This window comes from Ranitomeya variabilis, chromosome 1 (assembly GCF_051348905.1).
Source record: "Ranitomeya variabilis isolate aRanVar5 chromosome 1, aRanVar5.hap1, whole genome shotgun sequence".
Taxonomy (NCBI): domain Eukaryota; kingdom Metazoa; phylum Chordata; class Amphibia; order Anura; family Dendrobatidae; genus Ranitomeya; species Ranitomeya variabilis.
The window spans coordinates 1,120,602,034-1,120,614,821 of record NC_135232.1 but is presented as its reverse complement, the minus strand read 5'-3'; the positions used below and the strand labels follow the sequence as shown (position 1 = coordinate 1,120,614,821).

Here is a 12,788-nt window from a genome sequence, read left to right as displayed (position 1 = left end):
AATGTTGGAAGTTGGTTGTTGATTGAACAACCGTTGAATGAACATTCGTCTGGTGATGGATCTTTCCAGTGATGTAGCCGCACACATTTTAGCTGCCATTTGTTATGACTAAAGATGTGCAAATATTTTGAAAGTGAAATTTTCCAACTTCACAAAATTTTTCCAAAAAATGTAAGTACTGCAAAGCCTCCAATTTCTCTGAAAAGAAGCATGTAACACATTGGACTCTTTTCAAGCTCTTTAAAAGTGCAGAATTGTGCAATTATGTACAGAATGACGGCAACTACTGAAATCCGGTATGCCACCTAATAATTAGATAAGGCAGCACGGTGGCTCAGAGGTTAGCACTGTATGGTGGCTCAGTGGTTAGCACTGTTTCTTTGCAGTGTTCCCCGTGTTTGTGTGGGTTTCCCCCGAGTTCTCTGGTTTCCTCTCACACCCCAAAGACAAACTAATAGGGAATTTAGATTGTGAGCCCCAATGAGGACAGTGATAATAGTGTCTGTAAACTGTAACTATAAATTTCTATGCCCTCTCTACAATTATGCACTGCAAGTTGTGAGCAATCAATGATTTATAGACTATGGTGATAACTATATTCTATATGGTGCAGTAGACAGAGAAAAAACAAGACTTATACCTTATGGGCACAGCTATTATCAAGAAAGAGCCTAGCAGGGATTGCAATAAATCTGTGGATTGAAGCCATGGTGGGACGTAGCACTGGATGATTGTATCTTCATCCTTGGACTGTGCTAACAGATTATCTCCACTCCGCTGCACCCTGCAGTCCTTCTGGATATCTATATTTCTTGCTGCAGATGATGGGTTATTATTACTGGAGCTTTTCTGGTCTGAAAATACAATATTGGCTAAAGTGGATAATGAAGTGAATAACCGCATGCAGTTTTCCGCAGCAGATGACATTGCTACAAAAGGGCATACTGAGAATACTATTACCCAAGGGACCATATAAACCAGGAGCCAGCACTGATTAAAGCAATAATTATATGGTTCCAAGTAACTTTTCAGAATAATCTGATGTGTGTACACGAGGGGAAACACTATTTCTGGCCATTGTATGACTTGTGTCTGGCATTTTCACCAGTGTTCCCTTCGGCAGGTTCCATCTCTATGGCCATGTTCACAGGTTGCGGAAAATTTTAATTGAGAATTTGCAACCAATCTGCAGACAGAATGCGTAAGTGTTATTTCTGGATTTCTTTGCTGATTTCATCCTACTCCATTACTAAGCATTGAATGGGATGAAACACGCAATGAAAATCCATCTAACAATGATCATGTTGCGGGGTTGAATTCCGCATTATGCTTTCAGTTTCGTGTGGATTATTTTCATGTGAATAAGATTTTGAGAAACCCATACTTGTATTAAATATTGCATTAGCTGCTGACTTGGGGTGCAGATTTTGCACCAGAAACCCGTGATATATGACCTTGTCTTTATTTTGCAATTGACTCTGAGCTGGTGGGAGGAGACTATCTGCTATGATGCCTCACATACACAACACGGTGAGATGGATTATTGCTCCTCATTGTTTAACACAGAAAAAGAAGCAGCAGCAGCATGGAGAACATAATCCATCAGTATTGAGCAGTGTTTATGTGAATCCACATCAGTGTTGATATGAATCCAGCTCTGGGGTGAGATAAAAGACTTGCTAGAAAGCTCAGCATGGTATTTTGTGTCTCCCTTTACTTGTTTCGTCACTCTGTTCTACTGTCCAGCTCCCACTTGAGAAAGACAGTCGCAGTCTCAAAAGACGGAATTGCAAAGAAAAAAGAAAAAAAAAAAAGTTTTTATTGAATCATACAATAGACAAAGACTTGTTAAAACAATTAAAAAGTAAAAATGACATATACAACCCCTGGCAAAAATTATGTGATCACCGGCCTTGGAGGATGTTCATTCAGTTGTTTAATTTTGTAGTAAAAAAGCAGATCACAGACATGGCACAAAACTACAGTCATTTCAAATGGCAACTTTCTGGCTTTAAGAAACACTAAAAGAAATCAAGAACAAAAAATGTGGTAATCAGTAATGGTTACTTTTTTAACCAAGCATAGAGGAAAAATTATGGAATCACTCAATTAATTCTGAGTAAAAAATTATGGAATCGCCCTGTAAATTTTCATATCCAAAAATAACACCTGCATCAAATTAGATCTGCTCGTTAGTCTGCATCTAAAAAGGAGTGATCACACCTTGGAGAGCTGTTGCACCAAGTGGACTGGCATGAATCATGGCTCCAACACGAGAGATGTCAATTGAAACAAAGGAGAGGATTATCAAACTATTAAAAGAGGGTAAATCATCATGCAATGTTGCAAAAGATGTTGCTTGTTCACAGTCAGCTGTGTCTAAAATCTGGACCAAATACAAACAACATGGGAAGGTTGTTAAAGGCAAACATACTGGTACTGCTAGACCAAGGAAGACATCAAAGTGTCAAGACCGGAAACTTAAAGCAATATGTCTCCAAAACAGGAAATGCACAACAAAACAAATGAGGAACGAATGGGAGGAAACTGGAGTCAACGTCTGTGACCGAACTGTAATAAACCGCCTAAAGAAAATGGAATTTACATACAGAAAAGCTAAACGAAAGCCATCATTAACACCCAACAGAAAAAAACAAGGTTACAATGGGCTAAGGAAAAGCAATCGTGGACTGTGGATGACTGGATAAAAGTCATATTCAGTGATGAATCACGAATCTGCATTGGGCAAGGTGATGATGCTGGAACTTTTGTTTGGTGCCGTTCCAATGAGATTTATAAAGATGACTGCCTGAAGAGAACATGCAAATTTCCACAGTCATTGATGATATGGGGCTGCATGTCAGGGAAAGGCACTGGGGAGATGGCTGTCATTACATCTTCAATAAATGCACAAGTTTATGTTGATAATTTGGACACTTTTCTTATCCTATCAATTGAAAGGATGTTTGGGGATGATGAAATAATTTTTCAAGATGATAATGCATCCTGCCATAGAGCAAAAACTGTGCAAACATTCCTTGAAAAAAGACACATATGGTCAATGTCATGGCCTGCAAATAGTCCGGATCTCAATCCAATTGAAAATCTTTGGTGGAAGTTGAAGAAAATGGTCCATGACAAGGCTCCAACCTGCAGAGCTGATCTGACAACAGCAATCAGAGAAAGTTGGAGCCAGATTGATGAAGAGTCCTGTGTGACACTCATTAAGTCCATGCCTCAGAGACTGCAAGCTGTTATAAAAGCCAGAGGTGGTGCAACAAAATACTAGTGATGTGTTGGAGTGTTTTTTTTTTCTTTCTCATGATTCATTATTTTTTTCCTCAGAATTGAGTGATTCCATAATTTTTTCCCTATGCTTAATCCACAATAGGGCTACCCACACATCTCAACAACCAACCAGGAAACATCTGAGAGTGGACTACACTAAGGAGATAAATCACCATGAAAAAAATAAACATATGTTGTCGACAATTTATGCTTAAAGGAGACCAAAAATAAAGTCACAAAGTGAAGAAATGCGGTATGAAGTCAGGAAAATCGGCTACCAGACATGCATAATTTAAGTGAAGACAACAGCATCCTAGCAAAGGAAAATAAATATATAAAGTCCACCGATACCTCTCAAAATAAGAAATATGAAAGTACAAAAGTGCCTACTTGTCCCATATATAACACAGTAGCGAGAGTAGACAACAGGCAAAGGCTATCAGGACTAATGAAGATAGTCTCAAGAAAGGTAATAGCATCAAAGAACAAAGATCATAAACCTTTAGATATCATGGTGAGGTCCCAATTCAACGGATGGTTGGAAAGTAGCAGGGCTTAATTTAGGTTCAATGTCTGCCGGGAACTTTGTACAATAACAACGTTGTACTCATCGCAAAAACATTCCTGGTGACGACCTATTATCCATACTCATATCCTGACATGATGACTCAGTTTCCACACAACTAGTTCCGAGTTTTTAATAATTCGACAAGTAAACTCATCAAATTATAAAGAAGGGACTGGTACACACTGACATTCAAATATTGACCCTGAGGGCACATTTCCACGAGACGACAGTGGCTGTTAAATGACTGCCGATAGCCTACATGCAAGCCAACTGGCAGTCATTTAATGGCTTGTTTCAACAGGCTGACCTCAATTTTGTTTGATCTTCTAGGAAAAACATAGCTTGACAAGGTTTATGACGTTGTACGAAGAAATAATTTAGCAAAAAATAAGTAACAGAAAAACAAGTACTAAAGAAAATGTGCGAGATTCAGTGTCTTCGCAAGTAACCAGCTAGAAGCTAAAACCTTCAGAGAAGATCGATTTCATGAAAAGGCCAGTGCTTCCTGGATTACAGGGACATGTTCTGAATCAGATTATAAAGTTTATTAGATTGTCTATCTGCTCATTACTGGTCTCCTGACAACATACATAAATCCTGCAAACTAAACCAGGTTGATCACACCACTCTGACCATCGCACAGGGCAATAAAACATTTAATTTCTGGTGCCACCGAGTGACCATAGTCGGCTGTAATAATGGTGGAAGGATCAGTATTGGAAAAAAATTAGTGTGCTTTGATATCTTCCTCCAATATGTGCCATTACTCAGCCATAATGTTTACAGATCAAAGGAACCAGTATTATTGTATTATAGATGATTTAATTAAAAGGTTGTCCACTACTTTTACATTAATGGCCTATCCTTAGGCTTAAGTCACACTAAACGACTTACCAATAGTGTTGAGCGATACCGTCCGATACTTGAAAGTATCGGTATCGGAAAGTATCGGCCGATACCGGCAAAGTATCGGATCTAATCCGATACCGATACCCGATACCAATACAAGTCAATGGGACTCATGTATCGGACGGTATTCCTGATGGTTCCCAGGGTCTGAAGGAGAGGAAACTCTCCTTCAGGCCCTGGGAACCATATTAATGTGTAAAAGAAAGAATTAAAATAAAAAATATTCCTATACTCACCTCTCCGACGCAGCCTGGACTTCAGCGAGGGAACCGGCAGCGTTGTTTGCTTAAAATTCGCGCTTTAACTTCCTTACTTGAAGTCCCGGCTTGTGATTGGTCGCGCGCCGCCCATGTGACCACGACGCGACCAATCACAGCAAGCCGTGACGTAATTTTAGGTCCTTCAGGATTTTAAAATTACGTTCCGGCGTTGTGATTGGTCGGGACACAAGCCGGGACTTCAAGTAAGGAAGTTAAAGCGCGAATTTTAAGCAAACAACGCTGCCGGTTCCCTCGGTAAGGTGCAGGCTGCGTCGGAGAGGTGAGTATAGCAATATTTTTTATTTTAATTCTTTATTTTACACATTAATGTTGTTTCGATACCGATACCCGATACCACAAAAGTAACGGATCTCGGTATCGGAATTCCGATACAGCAAATATCGGCCGATACCCGATACTTGCGGTATCGGAATGCTCAACACTACTTACCAACGATCACGACCAGCGATACGACCTGGCCGTGATCGTTGGTAAGTCGTTGTGTGGTCGCTGGGGAGCTGTCACACAGACAGCTCTCTCCAGCGACCAACGATCAGGGGAACGACTTTGGCATCGTTGAAACTGTCTTCAACGATGCCGAAGTCCCCCTGCAGCACCCGGGTAACCAGGGTAAACATCGGGTTACTAAGTGCAGGGCCGCGCTTAGTAACCCGATGTTTACCCTGGTTACCATTGTAAAAGTAAAAAAAAAAACACTACATACTCACATTATGATGTCTGTCACGTCCCCCGCCGGCGTCCACAGGGTTAAAACTGCTTTCGGCAAGAGCGCTGCTAATGCAAGCGCTGCTGCCGAGAGCTTCCCTGCACTGAATGTGTCAGTGCCGGCAGTAACAGCGGTGACGTCACCGCTGTGCTCTGCTTTACGGCCGGCGCTGACACAGTCAGTGCAGGGAAGCTCTCGGCCGGAGCGCGTGCATTAGCAGCGCTCTTGCCGAAAGCAGTTTTAACCCCGTGGACGCCGGGGGACGTGACAGACATCAGAATGTGAGTATGTACTGTTTTTTTTTAACTTTTACAATGGTAACCAGGGTAAATATCGGGTTACTAGGCGCGGCCCTGCGCTTAGTAACCCGATATTTACCCTGGTTACAAGTGAACACATCGCTGGATCGGCATCACACACGCCGAGCCAGCGATGACAGCGGGTGATCAGCGAACAAAAAATGGTCCTGATCATTCCCCAACGACCAACGATCTCCCAGCAGGGGCCTGATCGTTGGTCGCTGTCACACATCGTTAGCGGGATCATTGCTACGTCACCAAAAGCGTGACGTTGCAACGATATCGTTTAAGATATCGTTATGTGTGACTCAGCCAGGATAGGTTATCAATGTATGATCAGCTGGGGTCCGACACCCGACACCCTTGTCAATTAGCTGTTATCGATGTTAGCGTCGGCCACGGCAGAAAGTACTCATTTCCCGAGCTACTCCGTCTACTTGTAGCAGCTATTGATTTGAATAGGAGGCAGATGTGCAGCACCAAGTTCTGTTCACTACAAGTAGATGGAAAGGTCTTGAAAGGGGAGCTAGCCCGTTTCCCAAAAGCTATGTCAATGGTACCTCACTCAGAGAGCCATCCCCTAATCAGCTCTAATGAAGGGCAAGTATCCCAAGACATCTAAATAGGAAACCAAGGATGATCCAAAAGCTCATCAGAGCCAAGTCTTGATGGAGACTATTCCAGGGCTCTCTGCCACCACCGTAGAGACTGTATGGACTAATGTGTCTTCTGGAAGGTTAACCAAGAGGCACAATGACTTGTTATAGAGGGCAATACAGGGTGGACTGCCCATCCAGTCAGTCATTCACATCGACAACCTGAGCAAAACTCTTGTGCAGGAAACATCTTTGCACATCTTTGGTTATCACTTTGCACAGAGCCTGCCAGATGCTCTGTAAAGTAACATGTCCCACTTACTATTTTTTAGACTATTCCGTGGGAATCATTCTTTCGGGGCCATCCAGGATGCCTGGTGCCTTATGAACTATTTTAAGGATGCTGTTTCACTTGATAGGAACTGGCCCATTTTGGAAAAGGACAGATTGAGATGGGTATGTGACTTGTCTAATATCCATAGTTTTGTTTGCAAGGCTTCTTAACTTGATCAGAACATCCCATAGACTATCAATCCACATTTTACTCTGCAGTGACATTCTAAAATGTCAATGCAGAGTAAGCTGCGTTCACGAGGTGCCGACTGTCAGACACAGCCAGACTCCCCATAAGGGTCCCTTTCCACTTGCGAGGAAAACGGATGCGTGCAATCCGATAAAAAATCAGATTGCACTCGGACCAATGTTAGTTAATAGGTGTCTTTTCATTTGCGATTTTTTTCTCACCCGAAATCGGACTGAGAAAAATCTGGATCGGCTGAGAAAAAAATCGCAGCATGCTGCGTATTGCTGCGATTCTCGGACAAGACTCGCCAATGCAAGTCAATGGGTGCGAGAAAAAAATCGCACATCACTCGCACCATGCGAGTTCTGTCCGATTTTTACGCACCAGTGTCCTTTGAAAAGCCGGTAATTCAGCGCGGTGTACAGTAAAATCACACTGACAGGTTAGAATAGAGAAGATATATGCACATAGAATAGGTATATATACATATATACACTCACTGGCCACTTTATTAGGTACACCTGTCCAACTTCTTGTTAACACTTAATTTCTAATCAGCCAATCACATGGCGGCAACTCAGTGCATTTAGGCATGTAGACATGGTCAAGACAATCTCCTGCAGTTCAAACCGAGCATCAGTATGGGGAAGAAAGGTGATTTGAGTGCCTTTGAACGTGGCATGGTTGTTGGTGCCAGAAGGGCTGGTCTGAGTATTTCAGAAACTGCTGATCTACTGGGATTTTCACGCACAACCATCTCTAGGGTTTACAGAGAATGGTCCGAAAAAGAAAAAAAATTCAGTGAGCGGCAGTTCTGTGGGCGGAAATGCCTTGTTGATGCCAGAGGTCAGAGGAGAATGGGCAGACTGGTTCGAGCTGATAGAAAGGCAACAGTGACTCAAATCGCCACCCGTTACAACCAAGGTAGGCCTAAGAGCATCTCTGAACGCACAGTGCGTCGAACTTTGAGGCAGATGGGCTACAGCAGCAGAAGACCACACCGGGTACCACTCCTTTCAGCTAAGAACAGGAAACTGAGGCTACAATTTGTACAAGCTCATCGAAATTGGACAGTAGAAGATTGGAAAAACGTTGCTTGGTCTGATGAGTCTCGATTTCTGCTGCGACATTCGGATGGTAGGGTCAGAATTTGGCGTAAATAACATGAAAGCATGGATCCATCCTGCCTTGTATGGAGCATCTTTGGGATGTGCAGCCGACAAATCTGCGGCAACTGTGTGATGCCATCATGTCAATATGGACCAAAATCTCTGAGGAATGCTTCCAGCACCTTGTTGAATCTATGCCACGAAGAATTGAGGCAGTTCTGAAGGCAAAAGGGGGTCCAACCCGTTACTAGCATGGTGTACCTAATAAAGTGGCCGGTGAGTGTATATGTCAGTGAGACACCTATATATGTATATATATATTTAATGCAGCGCTAGATAGCTTAAAAGCCTCTAATTCAATTGCCGGCTTTTTCCTTCTCCTTCACAAACCCGACATGATATGAGACATGGTTTACATACAGTAAACCATCTCATATCCCTTTTTTTATTACATATTCCTCTTCACTAATGTAACAAGTGTCTGTGTGCACAATTTGGGGGCTCTAGCTATTAAATTAAAGGGTTAAATGGCGGAAAAAATTGGCGTGGGCTCCCGCGCAATTTTCTCCGCCAGAGTGGTAAAGCCAGTGACTGAGGGCAGATATTAATAGCCAGGAGAGGGTCCATGGTTATTGGCCCCCCTGTGGCTAAAAACATCTGCCCCCAGCCACCCCAGAAAAGGCACATCTGGAAGATGCGCCTATTCTGGCACTTGGCCACTCTCTTCCCACTCCCGTGTAGCAGTGGGATATGGGGTAATGAAGGGTTAATGCCACCTTGTTATTGTAAGGTGACATTAAGCCAGATTAACAATGGAGAGGCGTCAATGATGACACCTATCCATTATTAATCCAATTGTATGAAAGGGTTAAAAAACACACACACATGATTTAAAAGTATTTTAATGAAATAAACACAGCGGTTGTTTTAATATTTTATTGCTCTCTCAATCCATTTGCAAACCCTCGCTTGGCAAAATAATAAACGCACAAGATACATACCCTCAGATGAACCGTCACATCCCACGAGGTAATCCATCTGAAGGGGTTAATTATTTTACAGCCATGAGCTGTGCTAATGCACTCGCTCGTGTCTGTAATCCCCGGGGAATGAAGGAAATCTGGGTGATCTGTACTTACATTGAGTTGCGGTGATGCGCCCCTGCTGGATGTTCTCATGAACTGCAGCCTGGGAACTTTTTCCCACGCTCCAGGTCATATGAGGACATCCACCAGGGGGCGCATCACCGCGACTGAAGGGAATGTAGGTCAATGACCTACATTTCCTTCATTCGCAGGGGAATTACAAGCACGAGCACACAGCAGCATTTGCAGGGCTCCTGCTTGTAAATTATTTTAACCCCTTCAGATGGATTACCTCGTGGGACGTGATGGTTCATCAGAGGGTATGTATCTTGTGCGTTTATTCTTTTGCCAAGCAAGGGTCTGCAAATGGATTGAGAGAGCAATAAAATATTAAAACAACCGCTGTGTTTATTTCATTAAAATACTTTTAAATCATGTGTGTGTGTTTTTTAACCCTTTCAAACAATTGGATTAATAATGGATAGGTGTCATAATTGACACCTCTCCATTATTAATCTGGCTTAATGTCACCTTACAATAGCAAGGTGGCATTAACCCTTCATTACCCCATATCCCACCGCTACACGGGAGTGGGAAGAGAGTGGCCAAGTGCCAGAATAGGCGCATCTTCCAGATGTGCCTTTTCTGGGGTGGCTGGGGGCAGATGTTTTTAGCCACGGGGGGCCAATAACCATGGACCCTCTCCTGGCTATTAATATCTGCCCTCAGTCACTGGCTTTACCGCTCTGGCGGAGAAAATTGCGCGGGAGCCCACGCCAATTTTTTCCGCCATTTAACTCTTTATTTGAGCAGCTACAGCGGCCAAATTTTGCACATACACACTACTAACATTAGTAGTGTGGAATATGCCAAAAAAATGGGGATATGAGATGGTTTACTGTATGTAAACCATGTCTCATATCCTGTCGGGTTTGTGAAGGAGAAGGAAAAAGCCGGCAATTGAATTAGCGGCTTTTATGCTATCTAGCACTGCATTAAATATAAATATACATATATAGGTGTCTCACTGACATGTATATATGTATATATACACATTCTATGTGCATATATCTACTCTATTCTAACCTGTCAGTGTGATTTTACTGTACACGGCGCTGAATTGCCGGCTTTTCAAAGGACACTGGTGCGTAAAAATCGGACAGCAATACGGATGTCATACTGATGTCATACGGATGGTGCGATTAAAAAATCGCATGGCACTCGCATAACACTCGCATGACAATCGCATACGTTCCATCCGTTTGTTCGGTCCAGATTACGGATCGTTTTTTATCTCGCAAGTGGAAAGGGACCCTAAAGAAGGCAGAGATGGTATGTTATCTCTGCCTTCCTAACCAATTTTTAGACAGTGATGATCAAGTTTAGGAAGTGCTGAAAACTCAGTGATCATGTGATCATTGTACATAAGGAAAGAACAGGAGCTGCTTTGTCCTAGAAGACCAAGTCAACTCTACTGCGCAGCCAGGAGACTGAATTTCCCTTGAAACTGAGGCTAATATACCCGCCCCAATTCCAGGGGTAAACATAATTTAAAAAAATATATTAATGATATTTAAAAATGCACCCCTGGCCCCCATAAAGTGTGAAATAAATGAAAAAAAAGTAAATAAAGGCAAGAAAAAAAAAAGAACAGCCAGTCCAAACTGTAGTTACCAACACAGCCCACAATGACAAAAAAGCGATATGAAACAAAATATTGTCAACAGAAAGAGGAATGCAATTGAAAATGTTTTTTAGTTGTCCATTGTGGTCGCAAAAAAATAAAAACAGAAAAAAAGATATACATTTTGTATTTCTCTATTTACATTTTCCCTCAATGTCAGCAAAAAAAGGAATACAAAAATAAGCCTCAAGGATCATGAAGAAAGAGGCCAAAAATATTTAAACATCTGAAAGAGGAAAAAAACTTTTGAGCCGTTAAAAGCGCATGTGTGATAAAACCCTAAAATGTGGCTAGTCTGGAATGGGGGAAAGTGGCGCAGTCCTGAATTGGTTAAAGGGTTACATTTATATGATGGCCACCTCTACTAGGTTGCACTACTGACTTGGTCTTCTTCCGTTCGGACAAAGATCTAATTTGTATACAATAAATTAATATAACATTTCAAAAAGATCAAATTCATGTTATTCTTATGGAGAATTGTGTGTAAATGGATGAGAAAAATACTATTCACTTTCCTTGACTCAATTGTGAAATTGCGCGACCATAAAATGAAAGGACGCTGGCAATAATCTAATATATAAAGCTGAATGTGTGTATGTATGTATGTATGTGTGTATGTCCGGGATTGGCATCTGAACCGTCGCAGCTACAGCCACAAAATTTTGCACAGTCACACGTCTGGACCCCGAGAGCGTCATAGGCTATGTTGTGAGGTGAAATTTTAACCCCGCGCTTTCCAATTCACCAAACAATTTTGCCCCTATCTACATAATGGGGAAAAAATGAAAGGAAAAGTGTTGGAGGCAAATTAACAGCTGCCAGATGTGAACAAGGGGGACTTAAAGAGTGAGAGCGCTGGCCCCAAAGAGTATATACTGTACAGTTGCTAAGGTGGGGCCCCGACATGGGATACTCACCACACCACCACGGGGATATGAACACACACACAAAATGCGCCACACACTACCACGTGCTCGAACACATATACGACCCTCAGCGCACATTTCACCACACATACACCAACCTCGCCACATAAAAGTCGAAACACAAAAGTCGCCGCTCAAAACTCGCCACGCGCAAAACTCGCCACACGTGCAAAACTCGCCACATGGAAAACTCGCCACACGCAAAACTTGCACACGCGGAAAAATTGCCACATGAGGTATATCTAATATATAAAGCTGAATGTGTGTATGTATGTATGTATGTGTGTATGTCCGGGATTGGCATCTGCACCGTCGCAGCTACAGCCACAAAATTTTGCACAGTCACACGTCTGGACCCCGAGAGCGTCATAGGCTATGTTGTGAGGTGAAATTTTAACCCCGCGCGTTCCAATTCACCAAATAATTTTGCCCCTATCTACATAATGGGGAAAAAGTGAAGGGAAAAGTGTTGGAGGAAAATTGACAGCTGCCAGATGTGAACATTGGGGACTTAAAGAATGAGAGCGATGGCGCCAAAGAGTATATACCGTACAGTTGCTAAGGTGGGGCCCCGACATGGGATACTCACCACACACGGGGATATGAACAGACACACAAAATGCGCCACACACTACTACGTGCTTGAACACATATACCACCCTCAGCACACATTTCACCACACACACACCAACCTCGCCACATAAAAGTCGAAACACAAAAGTCACCACTCAAAACTCGCTACATGCAAAACTCGCCATATGCAAAACTAGGCTCACGCAAAACTCGCCACACGTGCAAAACTCACCTCATGCAA

At 42.5% G+C, this 12,788-nt stretch overlaps 1 protein-coding gene across 1 annotated transcript in view; it reads right to left on the bottom strand.

Moving 5' to 3' along the window:
* LOC143793357 (histamine H2 receptor-like) overlaps nucleotides 1-12,788 on the bottom strand; it is a 107,155-nt gene that overhangs the window by 37,855 nt on the left and 56,512 nt on the right. The window lies entirely within an intron of this gene.